A 13,074-nucleotide genomic window follows, 5' to 3' on the forward strand; every position below is an offset into this window, starting at 1 on the left:
TACCACATAGAGACTGATCTATATGGACTGTGACTTCCGCAGGGCATCAAGTCTTCATAATGAAAACACCTGAGAGTTTACAGATAATACAATACTGAGATTTAAGTTGGCTGTCGGTGTGAAATAAGTTATATATGAATTAATATAAATGCTGTAGCCTGTGTACTAACTGAAGCCCACCCATATCCCTACAATGTAGGTATGCCTCTTTCTAATTATAAGCAGACCTATAATGCAAGACTGAGTAACACCAGATGTCCACTTACATCTTAATGCTTGAGTCCAAGTCTTCTGGCATAAAATTATATAGATCACTGGCAAAATATCTAAAAAAGAAGAAAAAAACCCATAGCAACAGAAAGTAAAATCTGATTCTTAGCAAAGCCAATGCATTAGCTAAACAGAATAGTCCGGGGCATCAAAATGTTAGCAAGCATGGCTGCCCTCTAAGGAGAAACTGAGGTCAGGTTGCCCCAGATCAAAGCCTGAGGAGAAGCCAGATCCTGCCATGCACAGAATTCATTCACTGGAAAGGAGCCTTCTGGGCCGAGTCCCTGATGGCATTGAGGGCTGACTGGAAATGCATTCCCTCAGAGAAGGGTTTTGTAATCCTTGATTTAGTTTATTTCAGTCTATGGAAAACCTAGGAGCTGAATTCAGGATTCTTTCTTCCAGAGAAGATTTGGGCTTGTGTTTGCAACAGACTTGGACAGCTACAGACCTGCAATTCCTTGAGCCCCTTTCCTTGTGTCAGGCATAATCTGGGAACCTGAGTCGATTCTGCTCTCCCTCTGCTCAAAGTCCAGCTCTGGATTTTTGTGTTGATATTGGCATTTGCCCTGAGGGCAGCTCCCTCTTTTCCTGCTCACTGCTGTGGTTTCACCTCAAGGTTTTAAGAGTAAATGTAAAATTTCCATATATTTATCTCCTTTATCTTCATAAGAACCCTGTGAGATAGCAATAATTACCTGCCTGCTTCCATCAGCCAAAAGAGGGAATAAGGCGTTAGAGGGTACAAACTCTTTGAAAGTTACAGGCCCAGTTAAGTGGTGGACTCAGCTTTGTCTGCCTCACTCCAAAGTGAATTTTTTTTTTTTTTTTTTGACAGAGTCTTGCTCTGTTGCCTTGGCTGGAGTGCAGTGGCGCGATCTCGGCTCACTGCAACTTCCACCTCCCGGGTTCAAGCCATTCTCCTGCCTCAGCTATGACCTTCAAAAAGCCACTCTGCTCTTTCTCCTCATTTCAGTCCAGACTTCGGGTTTCCAACCAACCGTCTCTTTTTAAAACATGGGAATATACCATCATTCTAACCATCCTTGATATTCCATCTCTACTTGCAACCGAAATGCGTAAAAGCACATTTTTTTTTTTTTTTTTTTAAGAGATGGAGTCTCGCTCTGTCACCCAGGCTGGAGTGCAGTGGCCTGATCTCAACTAACTGCAACCTCCACCTCCCATGTTCTAGCAATTCTTCTGCCTCAGCCTCCTGAGTAGCTGGGATCACAGGTGCATGCCACCATGCCTGGCTAACTTTTTGTATTTTAGTAGAGACGGGGTTTCAGCATGTTGCCCAGGATGGTCTTGAACTCCTGAGCTTAGGCAATCCACCTGCCTCGGCCTCCCAGAGTGCTAGGATTACAGGCATGAGCCACCACACCAGGCCATAAAAACACATTTAGCCACAGCATTGAGAATTAAAGATGGCAACAGACCGCTTGCCAATGTCTGGAAAAATTCTCACTAGGTGAGACATGGAGGAGATTCGAATGACAAACTTTCGGTGGATAACACTCACTTTGACCTGTGAAACAAAATGGCAAGGCTGGTCATGAGGACATCAAATAGCAGATTTAACACTCCCCTCCCCCTATTCCTCTCTCTAGGCCATGCCATGCCCGGTTTCTAACTCGCCACATCCACTGAACACAGCAGTTGTCTGGGGTGGGAGGAAAACAGCAGTAGGGTCTGTGAGAGTTTCCTCCCAGCATGAGATGTAAAAACAGCCTAGGCATTGCTACGTGTGGTGGCTCATGCCTGTAATACCAGTACTTTGGGAGGCCAAGGTGGGTGGATCACCTGAGGTCAGGAGTTCAAAACCAGCCTGACCAACATGGCGAAACCCTGTCTCTACTAATACAAAAATCAGCCAAGCATGGTGGCGCATGCTACTCAGGAGGCTGAGGCAGGAGAATTGCTTGAACCCGGGAGGCGGAGGTTGCAGTGAGCTGAGATTGCGCCATTGCGCTCCATCCTGGGTGACAGAATGAGATTCCATCTCAAACAAAACAAAACAAAATGAAAACAGCCTAGGCAGAGAGTTAAAGCCTGGTGGCAGTGTGGTCAGGGAGCTGGTTTCTTGAGACAGCGCTGCTCTGCTCAATAATGCAGATAATGTAGTTAGGGCTATGATGGTTGGTCTACACTGAATATGTACAGACCTTTTGTCTTGTCATTCTCTAAACAATGCAGTATAACACAATGTACCTAGCATTTACACTGCGTTAGGTATTATGAGTAATCTAGAGATGAGTTAACGTGTGCAGGAGGATGTGTGTGGGTGATATGCAAGTACTATGCCATTTTATATCAGGGACTTGAGCATTCTGAATTTTGGTATCCATTGAGGATCCTGGAACCAACCCCTGCATGGATACTGAGTGATGACAGTACCCTAAGTCTGTGCAGGCCTCCAAGCTGCAAATCATAGTGAAGAAATAAGTCCTGATTCCTTAAAATAAATATTCCTTAAAGACCTGGAGTAAAGCCTAGAATGAGTAGGATAGAGTGGAAGGAAGCCCAAGAGGCCTTGCCCTGGAGGTGCTTCCATGTGTTCATACCTGGAAGGTGGCTGGAAGCTGCAGGTATGGAGGCATTCCCTGTGAGGACTAAACTCTGATTTGTTTATCTTGCCTGAATTCCTGTCTAAGAAGTCTGGGGAGTCATGCCCTACAAATCATAAATTCTCAACAGATGGGTTTTATTGAACCCTATATATCATGATTTGCTTTCCAACCTGACTCTGGCATAACATTATGAGACAAGAAAATCAAAATATTTTACCCCAAAACACTTTTCTTTGCCATATTTTGAAAGAGCCATGCAAAGCTGTTCTTTGTGGGGGGAAATTTGCATCTGTAAAGAATCTCTACTAACATAGCTAGATGTTTTTCTTCCAGACCCTCCCAATCCTAAACAGATTAACTAAGATCTGAATAGGAAACCTATGTCACCTGTTGTCTCTAAGGGCAGCCACTGTAAGACTTTAAAGGAACTTTGGTCTCCACAATCTTTATCTTAACCTGAACATTCTCTTTCTATGAATCCCAGGTCTTTAGACAAGCTCAACCAATTGTTGCCTCGAAAATGTTTAAATTCACCTATGGCCTGGAAGCAAGCACCTGCTTTGAGTTGTTCTGCCTTTCTGCACCAAACCAATGTATTTCTTAAATGTATTTGATTGACGTCTCATGCCTCTCTAAAATGTGTAAAACCAAGCTGCGCCCCCCTCCCACCAACCTTGGGCACATGTTCTCATGTTCTCAGGACCTCCTGAGGGCTGTGTCATGGGCCATGGTCATTCATATTTGGCTCAGAATAAATCTCCTCAAATATTTCACAGAGTTCCACTCTTTTCGTCGACACCTGGAAACCTCTCTTTCATGCCTGTCCGTGTGAAGAGACCACCAAACAGGCTTTGTGTGAGCAACATGGCTGTTTATTTCACCTGGGTGCAGGCGGGCTGGGTCCGAAAAGAGAGTCAGCAAAGGGTGGTGGATTATCATTAGTTCTTATAGGTTTTGGGATAGGCGGTGAAGTTAAGAGCAATGTTTTGCGGGCAGGGGTGGATCTCACAAAGTACATTCTCAAGGGTGGGGAGAATTACGAAGAAACTTCTTAAGGGTGGGGGAGATTACAAAGTACATTGATCAGTTAGAGTGGGGCAGGAACAAATCACAATGGTGAAATGTCATCGGTTAAGGCTATTTTTACTTCTTTTGTGGATCTTCAGTTACTTCAGGCCATCTGGATGTACACGTGCAAGTCACAGGGGATGTAATGGCTTGGCTTGGGCTCAGAGGCCTGACATTCCTGCCTTCTTATATTAATAAGAAAAATAAAACAAAATAGTATTGAAGTCTTGGGGCGGTGAAAATTTTTGGGGGGTGGTATGGAGAGAGAATGGGCGATGTTTCTCAGGGCTGCTTCAAGAATTGGGAGGACCTAGGACATCTGATTAGAGAGTGCTAAAGGAGATTCAGCATAGTCCTGCCAGTAAAGATTATTTGTTTACTTCAAGAGTTTAGAGTGGCAGTTTGGGGATAGCACCAGGAGATATCAGCTGTGATGGCTTGGAGAAACAGTGTAAACCAGCAGTGTAAACAAGAGCAAGGCATGTATGAGTAGTTGAGAACGGTGAATAGGAGTATGACTAGACAGAAGATAGTAGGGATGACAAGTTTTTTGGGGCACAGTCTAAGTTGGTCTGGTGTCTGGAATGAGACTGGGGCCTAATAAAAAGGAGCATCTATACAGGAGCTTAAATGGGCTGTACCTTGTAACATTCTGAGGACAGGTCTGACTTCTGAGAAGAGAAAGTGGTAAAAGTATTGTCCTGTCCTTTTTAAGTTGGTGGCTGAGCTTGGTGAAGTGTGTTTTTAAAAGACCTTTAGTCCGTTCTACTTTTCTTGAAGACAGAGGACTGTAAGGGATATGAAGGTTTCACTGAATACTAAGAGCCTGAAAAACTGTTTGGCTGATTTGACTAATAAAGGCTGATCTGTTATCAGACTGTATAGAGGTGGGAAGGCTAAACTGAGGAATTATGTCTGACAGAAGGGAAGAAATGACTGCAGTGGCCTTCTCAGACCCTGTAGGAAAGGCCTCTACCTATCCAGTGAAAGTGTCTACCTAGACTAAGAGGTGTTTTAGTTATCTGACTCGGGGCATGTTGAATAAAGCTAATTTGCCAGTCCTGGGTGGGGGCAAATCCTCGAGCTTGATGTGTAGGGAAGGGAGGGGGCCTGAATAATCCCTGAGGAGTAGTAGAATAGCAGATGGAACACTGAGAAGTTATTTCCTTGAGGATAGATTTCCACGATGGAAAGGAAATGAGAGGTTCTAAGAGGCGGGCTAGTGGCTTGTACTATAGCATAGTCTGCCTTTGCTGGTGTGTAGCGATTAGGCCTGGTGGAACTGCCATCAATAAATCAAGTGTGATCAGGGTGAGGAACAAGAAAGAAGGAAATGTGGGGAAATGGGATGAACGTCAGGTGGATCAGAGAGATGCAGTCATAAGGGTCAGGTGTGGTATCCGGAATAATGTGGGAGGCAGGATTGAAGTCCAGGCCAGGAACAATGGTAATTGTGGGAGACTTAACAAAGAGTGAGTACAGCTGAAGGAGCTGGGGAGCAGAAAGTATATGTGTCAGGTGTGAGGAAGAAAATAGATTTCGGAAATTATGAGAGCTGTAGAGAGTGAGTTGAGCATAGTTTGTGATTTTGAGGGCCTCTAAAAGTATTAGGGCGGAAGCAGCTGCTGCACGGAGACATGATGGCTAGGCTAAAACAGTAAGGTCAAGTTGTTTGGGCAGAAAGGCTACAGGGTGTGGTCCTGGCTCTTATGTAAGAATTCTGACCACACTAACCATGCCTAGGAAGGAAAGGAGTTGTTTTGTAAAAGGGGTTCATGTTTAGGAGATTAGCTGGACACGATCAGCAGGGAGAGCACGTGTGTTTTTATGAGAATTATGCTGAGATAGGTAACAGATGAGGAAGAAATTTGGGCTTGACTGAAGTAATGGCAGCTGTCTGTGAAGACTTGCAGCAGTACAGCCCAGGTAATTTGCTGAGCCTGATGGGTGTTAGGGTCAGTCCAAATGAAAGCGAAGAGAGGCTGGGGTGAAGAGTGCAAAGGAATAGTAAAGAAAGCATGTTTGAGATCTAGAACAGAATAATGGATTGTGGAGGGAGGTATTGAGGATAGGAGAGTATATGGATTTGGCACCACGGGATGGATAGGCAAAACAATTTGGTTGGTAAGGCGCAGATCTTGAACTAACCTGTAAGCCTTGTCTGGTTTTAGGACAGGTGAAATGGGGAAATTGTAAGGGGAGTTTATAGGTTTTAGAAGCCCATGCTGTAGCAGGCAAGTGATAACAGGCTTTAATCCTTTTAAAGCGTGCTGTGGGATGGGATATTGGGGTTGAGTGGGGTAAGGGTGATTAGGTTTTAATGAGATGGTAAGGGGTGCATGATCGGTCGCCAAGGAGGGAGTAGAGGTATTTTATACTTGTGGGTTAAGGTGGGGGAATACAAGAGAAGGACGCAAAGGAGGCTTTTGATTGGGAAGAAGGGCAGCAATGAGATGTAGCTGTAATCCAGGAATAGTCAGGGAAGCAGATAATTTAGTTAAAGTGTCTCAGCCTAATAAGGGAACTGGGCAGGTGGGGATAACTAAAAAGGAGTGCTTAAAAGAGTATTGTCTAAGTTGGCACCAGAGTTGGGGAGTTTTAAGCGATTTAGAAGCCTGGCCATCAATACCTACAACAGTTACAGAGGCAAGGGAAACAGGCCCTTGGAAAGAAGGTAATGTGGAGTGGGTAGCCTCCATATTGATTAAGAAGGGGACGGACTTACCTTCCACTGTGAGTTACCTGAAGCTCGGCGTCCGTGATGATCTAGGGGGCTTCCAAGGCAATCGGGCAGTGTCAGTCTTCAGCTGCTAAGCCGAGAAGATCTGGGAAGGAGTCAGTCAGAGAGCCTTGCGCCAGAGTTCCAGGGACTCTGGGAGTGGCTGCCCGGTGAGTTGAACAGTCTGATTTTCAGTGGGGTCCCACACAGATGGGACGCAGCTTAGGAGGAATCCCGGGCTGTGGGCATTCCTTGGCCCAGTGGCCAGATTTCCAGCATGTGTAGCAAGCTCCTGGGGGAGGAGGTTCTGGACGAACACCTGGCTGCTGCGGTTCAGGCGTTTGGAAGTTCTTGTGTGCTGGAGATGTGGCTGGGATTTGTCTCACAGTGGAGGTAAGGAATTGCAACTTTTTTCTATTATTGTACACCTTGAAGGTGAGGTTAATTAAGTCCTGTTGTGGGGTTTGAGGGCCAGATTCTAATTTTTGGAGTTTTATTTAATGTTGGGAGCAGATTGTGTAATAAAATGTATATTGAGAATAAGATGTCCTTTTGACCTTTTAGGGTCTACAGCTGTAAAGCATCTCAGGGTTGCTGCCAAACAAGCCATGAACTGGGCTGGATTTTTATATTTGATGAAAAAGAGCCTAAATGCTATCCAATTTGGGGTAAAGAAAAAGGAGCATTAACCTTGACCATGCCTTTAGCTCCACCCACCTTTTTAAGAATAAATTGCTGGGCAGGTGGGGGAGGGCTAGTCATGGAATGAAACTGTAAGCTGGACCGGATGTGAGAAGTGGAGGTGATAAAAGGATTATAGGGTGGAGGAGCAGAGGCTGAGGAAGAATTGGGACCTAGCTTGGCCTGGGGAGGAGGGGAGAGGTCAGATGGGTCTGTAGAAAAGGAAGATTAGAAAGACTCAGCGATGCTTGGGGTTGGGACTGAGGGGACAGGCGGGAGGGAAAGAAGGAAGATTTGGGATGAGTTGCATTGGGCACAGAGACTAGGAAGGGACTGATGTGTAAAAGAATGCCTGGACGTCAGGCACCTCAGACCATTTGCCCATTTTATGACAAGAATTATTTAGATCTTGTAGGATGGAAAAATTGAAAGTGCCATTTTCCAGCCATTTGGAAGAAAATAAGATGCTTAGATTTTAGGTCAGGTGAGAGTTGAAGAGGTTTTAAGTTCTTTTTTTTTTTATTGTTATACTTTAGGTTTTAGGGTACATGAGCACGATGTGCAGGTTTGTTACATATGTATCCATGTGCCATGTTGATTTCCTGCACCCACTAACTCGTCATTTAGCATTAGGTATATCTCCTAATGCTGTCCCTCCCCCCTCCCCCAACCCCACAACAGTCCCCGGAGTGTGATGTTCCCCTTCCTGTGTCCATGAGTTCTCATTGTTCAATTCCCACCTATGAGTGAGAACATACGGTGTTTGGTTTTTTGTCCTTGCGATAGTTTACTGAGAATGATGTTTTCCAGTTTCATCCATGTCCCTACAAAGGACATGAACTCATCATTTTTTATGGCTGCATAGTATTCTATGGTGTATATGTGCCACATTTTCTTAATCCAGTCTATCATTGTTGGACATTTGGGTTGGTTCCAACTCTTTGCTATTGTGAATAGTGCCGCAATAAACATACGTGTGCATGTGTCTTTATAGCAGCATGATTTATAGTCCTTTGGGTATATACCCAGTAATGGGATGGCTGGGTCAAATGGTATTTCTAGTTCTAGATCCCTGAGGAATCGCCACACTGACTTCCACAATGGTTGAACTAGTTTATAGTCCCACCAACAGTGTAAAAGTGTTCCTATTTCTCCACATCCTCTCCAGCACCTGTTGTTTCCTGATTTTTCAATGATGGCCATTCTAACTGGTGTGAGATGGTATCTCACTGTGGTTTTGATTTGCATTTCTCTGATGGCCAGTGATGAGGAGCATTTCTGCATGTGATTTTGGCTGCATAAATGTCTTCTTTTGAGAAGTGTCTGTTCATGTCCTTTGCCCACTTTTTGATGGGGTTGTTTGTTTTTTTCTTGTAAATTTGTTTGAGTTCATTGTAGATTCTGGATATTAGCCCTTTGTCAGATGAGTAGGTTGCAAAAATTTTCTCCCATTCTGTAGGTTGCCTGTTCACTCTGATGGTAGTTTCTTTTGCTGTGCAGAAGCTCTTTAGTTTAATTAGATCCCATTTGTCAATTTGGGCTTTTGTTGCCATTGCTTTTGGTGTTTTAGACATGAAGTCCTTGCCCACACCTATGTCCTGAATGGTATTGCCTAGGTTTTCTTGTAGGATTTTAATGGTTTTAGGTCTAACATTTAAGTCTTTAATCCATCTTGAATTAATTTTTGTATAAAGTGTAAGGAAGGGATTCAGTTTCAGCTTTCTACATATGGCTAGCCAGTTTTCCCAGCACCATTTATTACATAGGGAATCCTTTCCCCATTTCTTGCTTTTGTCAGGTTTGTCAAAGATCAGATAGTTGTAGATATGCGGCATCATTTCTGAGGGCTCTGTTCTGTTCCATTGATCTATGTCTCTGTTGTGGTACCAGTACCATGCTGTTTTGGTTACTGCAGCCTTGTAGTATAGTTTGAAGTCAGGTTGTGTGATGCCTCCAGCTTTGTTCTTTTGGCTTAGGATTGACTTGGCGATGCGGGCTCTTTTTTGGTTCCATATGAACTTTAAAGTAGTTTTTTCCAATTCTGTGAAGAAAGTCATTGGTAGCTTGATGGGAATGGCATTGAATCTATAAATTACCTTGGGCAGTATGGCCATTTTCACAATATTGATTCTTCCAACCGGTTTTAAGTTCTTAAGAACACAGGCTAAGGGGGAAGAAGGAGGAATGGAAGGTGAAAGCTTGCCCATAGTGAAGGAGGCAAGCCCAGAGAAAAGAGTAGAGACATGGAGACGGGGTGGGGGGTTCTTGCTCTCCAGAAGAGCAGAGAAGGGGTTGGGGCATGGAAATAAGGGATTGGGGCACAGAGATAAGAGGTTGGGGTGTGGAAATAAGCGATTGGGGGTTCTTGCCCCCTAGAAAAGTGAGACTTGCCACTAAGGGTGAAGGAGAAGGGGTTGAGGGGTACTTGCCCCTGCCCCAGGAAAGCGGGACTTGCTGCTGATGGTGAAGGAGAAGGGGTTGAGGGGTACTTGCCCCTGCCCCAGGAAAGCAGAGAAGGGGTAGAGACAGGGAGAGAAGGGGTTGGGGTACTTGCCCCTCCCCCAGAAAAGTGGGACTTGCCGCTAAGGGTGAAGGACCAAGGCAGGCATCCCTGCGTGGTCTGGCTCCTTTGAAACATGGGTGAATAATCAGAGAGGGGTCCCTGCAATGATTAAACACCAAGGGAAGACTGCCTTCCCAGTCCGTGACCAGCACCGGAGTTTTGGGTCCAAGGATAAGATGTGTCTTCTTTGTCTCTACCAGAAAATGAAAGGAACTGAAATTAAGAGAAGGGAGAGATTGAAGTGTGGCACCAAGATTGAAAGGAGAAAGTGGTTGAGGGATAGAGAGGGAAGTTGGAGAAGAGAGTAAAAAGAGGCCACTTACCGGATTTGAAATTGGTGAGATGTTTCTCCGACTGGTCGGTCTGAGGACCTGAGGTCGTAGGTGGATCTTTCTCAGGGAGCAAAGAGCAGGAGGACGGGGGATTGATCTCCCAAGGGAGGTCCCTTGATCTGAGTCACGGCACCAAATTTCATGCGCGTCCGTGTAAAGAGACCACCAAACAGGCTTTTTGTGAGCAACATGGCTGTTTATTTCACCTGGGTGCAGGTTGGCTGAGTCTGAAAAGAGAGTCAGCGAAGGGAGATGGATTATCATTAGTTCTTATAGGTTTTGGGATAGGTGGTGAAGTTAACAGCAATGTTTTGCAGGCAGGGGTGGATCTCACAAAGTACATTCTCAAGGATGGGGAGAATTACAAAGAACTTTCTTAAGGGTGGGGGAGATTACAAAGTACATTGATCAGTTAGAGTGGGGCAGGAACAAATCACAATGGTGAAATGTCATCAGTTAAGGCTATTTTTACTTCTTTTGTGGATCTTCAGTTACTTCAGGCCATCTGGATGTATACGTGCAAGTCACAGGGGATGTAATGGCTTGGCTTGGGCTCAGAGGCCTGACACTCTCTACTTTCCCCCCGACTTTAGTATCCTGTATGTAATGGAAGTTAGTCACGAGCCATTTTCTGAGGCTTGTGTTTTGAGATGAGGGCTGGGAAAGCTCTAAAGATCATAATAGCTGTGGCCTTTAAATATCTGAAGTGTGCCATGAAGTTGTGGGAAGGATAGCATGTAGTCAATGTGAGTCCAAAAAGCAAACCTAAGGTCACTATATGGATGGAACAGGAAAACAGGTGGCTGGCTCGTTTTTATTTTAAACTCTCAAAGAGTTTAACAAAAGGCAGTGCTCTGTCAAAATCCAGCAGGTTATGAAGTAGTGAGTAAGTGTAGTTGGAGGTATGCAAGCAGAGGTTTGAAATGCAGACAAGGTCTAAGAGGATTCTTTCATTGGGATGAGCAGTTGACCTAGATGATCGTCAAAGCTCATTCTAGCTCAGAAATAATACAATAATGACTAACATTTATTCAATATTTACTATATTAGTTAAATACAATTCTGAGACAGCCAAATGCCTAGGCAGATAAAAAGTGATACCCAGGGAATCTCTGACCCGTCCCACAAGTGTTTACAGCAGATGCTTTTGTGCAGATGAAGGAATCTGCCCAGGGCTTGTGTGGGCATGCCCACAGCTGACTGGAGCCCGACACGCACGCTGAGGAAGTGGGTGGATTATGGCGAATTTGCAACTTAAGCAAAGGAGGAGCCTGCTCTCTTCAGTTCCTGTGTGTGGCCTGGGATTAAATCTGTGAGGTCAGGGGCCTGTTAGCAGGACTCCATCTCACTTTGCTGAGTTTGCTTTCTTTTATTCCTTTTTCGCCCAATAAAACCCTGCTCTACTCACCCTTCAATGTGTCTGCGTGCCTAAATTTTTCTAGTCATGTGAGAAGAATCCAGGCTTTAGCTGAACTAAGGAGCAAAATTCTGCGACATTTCTATGAATAATAAATACTATTCTAAGAACTCTTAACATATGACACCATTTAACTCTCACAAATTTGTAAGATGGATACCATTATTTTGTTCATTTTAAAGATAGGATATTAAGACCCAGGGAAATCAAGTCACTTGGTCAATTGTCACACAGCCAGTAAGTGGTGAAGCCAGGATTTGAGCACAGACAGGCTGATGGTAGAATTTATAATCTTCATCTCTTGGAAGATCAGTGTCTGAACCTGAGGTATTATTGCACAACAGTGTGACACTAAGACACACGTTAGAAAGAGCCAAGGAACAACAGGGATGGACCCTTATGTGTTAGCAATTCTGCATCCTGTTAGTGAGTTACTTAGCTAGGTAATCTGACATTTGAAATGTCTACAAATACTATTACCCAAGAGACATATCACTGCCTGTTGCCTCAGAGAATAAGATAATCATGCCCTTGACAGATAGTCTCTAAGCAGTGGTGACTCAGCATGTGTAAATTTGCAGATGTGTTTCTTTGCTCCTTTTGTGAAGTTAGAGGGGCATTATGAATGCATGATCCAATCTGATCACAGGGTGCCTGAGGGCAGGAAGTGTAGCTGTGTTTCTTTAAGTGCAACAAATTCCTCCTCTTCCTCTACAAGTCACCTTGGGTTCACAAACAAGTACGCTAAGCCCATGTAGTTCTGGCAGACACAGCACCCAATCTTAAGGAGTTGTGAGTTATTAAGAACTGTTGTCACCTTACAACTGACTCATAATGAAAATACATGGGAAATGTAATAGAAGTACCAGAAAGAGTTTTTAGTGGTCAGAGAAGAAAGAGCATATTTCCCAGTGGGAGCAGTCGGGGGAATCTTTTCCCAGTGCAGGCAGGATTTAATTCATTCATTCAACTCCAACTTTCTTCGGTGCTCTACTTGATGCTGGGGTTCATCAGCGAGTAAGCCAGGTGTGGAGCCTCTGAGAGCTAACCTTTTTGTTGGAGAAGAAAAATAATTAATCCTGCCATCACAATGCCCAGTGATTAAGAGAGTGGGTGCTGCCACCAGGCTGCCCAGTTCAAATCTCTCCTTTAATCCCTTGCTGGCCAAACGACCCAGGGCAAGTTATTAAATTATTTCAAGGCTTATTTGAATCACCCATGAAAGGTGGAAAAACAAGCACCTATCATAGGGTTGATATCAGAAGAAAATGTAAATCTTTAGCAGGGTGCCTGCTTGGTGTATAGTAAGTGCTCATTAAGTACTAGCAATCCTTATAAATGCTGTGGTATGGAAAATGTGGGCTGCTAAAGAGAGTGTAGAAACTTGCCTCCTCCTTGGCCCAAGTATAGGAGAGAAGCACACCAGGCTGGATAAAAGAGTGCTCCATGAA

This window comes from Symphalangus syndactylus, chromosome 17, assembly GCF_028878055.3.
Source record: "Symphalangus syndactylus isolate Jambi chromosome 17, NHGRI_mSymSyn1-v2.1_pri, whole genome shotgun sequence".
Taxonomy (NCBI): domain Eukaryota; kingdom Metazoa; phylum Chordata; class Mammalia; order Primates; family Hylobatidae; genus Symphalangus; species Symphalangus syndactylus.